Genomic DNA, 1,474 nt, shown 5'->3' with positions numbered 1-1,474 from the left:
TTCAATCTTCAAGGCATGAGGAGGAAGTATCCCAGGTTCCAAACAGAGTTAAACATGATCAGGTTAACGTATTTGTAGTAATATTTTGATGATTGCATGAGATGGACTGGAGTAGAAAGAGAGTTGGCAAAATCATCAGTTTGAAAGCATATGTAATATTTGATGTGGAAGATGTTAAGTGGGTAGAAGTGTGAATGAAGACAAACGAATTGTAAATGAGCAATATTTGAAGGCCAATTTATAGGCCTTGGTGACCACTTAAATTGGAGAGTGAAGGACATTTGAAAAACAGTTTTAAGAGAGATTGGCATCTAGTGAGTTGTCAAAACCCAAAGAATGGGAGAAATATCTCAAGGAAAGTAAAGAGACACAGTGCTAATGGCAGTTTTTATCAGGCCTACGTAGAAAGGAGAAAGAGAATGTTGAAATAGATTAGGATGAATCGATAGCTGTGTTTTTTTTAATAATTTATTTCATATGATGAAAATATTTAACTCATTATGAAACTGAAATATTACACTTTATTGTTGTAGGTAAACTGCTGTGTTTATGGAAACTTTGAACTTCAAAGTACTTGAATTTAATTTAATCTACAGTAAAGACTGTTGATAGCCACAATCTGAGATTGATATGTATCAGATTGAACTTGAAAGTACTTTTAAGAAGCACCTGTGGGAATGCAAGTTGATTTTATTATCAACCCAGTTTTATTTTCCTCAAAAGAAATCATGCAATATACTTCTTTCATGTTAGCCACTGAGCTTAGATTGGCACAAGAATTAGTAAACATAATGCAAGTTGATTTTATTATCAACCCAGTTTTATTTTCCTCAAAAGAGATCATGCAATATACTTCTTTCATGTTAGCCACTGAGCCTAGATTGGCACAAGAATTAGTAAACATAATATATACTCTTTCATTGATTGATTGATTTTTTATTTATAGGTAAGATATGTTTTACTATTTATACATAGTTTCAGGATACATGTGATCATTTAATACATTCACACAATTTTTAAAAATTGAATCAGCATACTTGGGATATCCAACACCTTAAATATTTGTCTTTTCTCTATGATAGAAACATTCAAATTATTCTCTTCAGGTATTTTGAAGTGCACAATACATTATTGTAAACTATAGTCACCCTACTCATCTATCTAATTCTAGGTCTTATTTCTTCTATCAAACCTTATATCTGTACCCACTAATCAACTTCTCTTCATCCTTCCCGCTTTCCTCCTCTTCCCTGCCTCTGATAGCCACCAATCTACTCTTTCTCTCTCTCTCATAAGATAAACATTTTTTGCTTCCACTATGAGTGAGAACATGTAATATTTATCTATCTGTGCTTGGCTTATTTCGCTTAACATAATGGCTTCAAGTTCCATCCAGATTGCCAGAAATGCCAAGATTTCATTCTTTTCTATGACAATAAGATTCTATTGTGTATAGAAACCATATTTTCTTTAT

Source organism: Pongo abelii, chromosome 7 (genome assembly GCF_028885655.2).
Source record: "Pongo abelii isolate AG06213 chromosome 7, NHGRI_mPonAbe1-v2.0_pri, whole genome shotgun sequence".
NCBI classification, from domain to species: Eukaryota; Metazoa; Chordata; class Mammalia; order Primates; family Hominidae; genus Pongo; species Pongo abelii.
The sequence above is the reverse complement of the archived record's forward strand: the minus strand, read 5'-3'. Positions refer to the sequence as shown.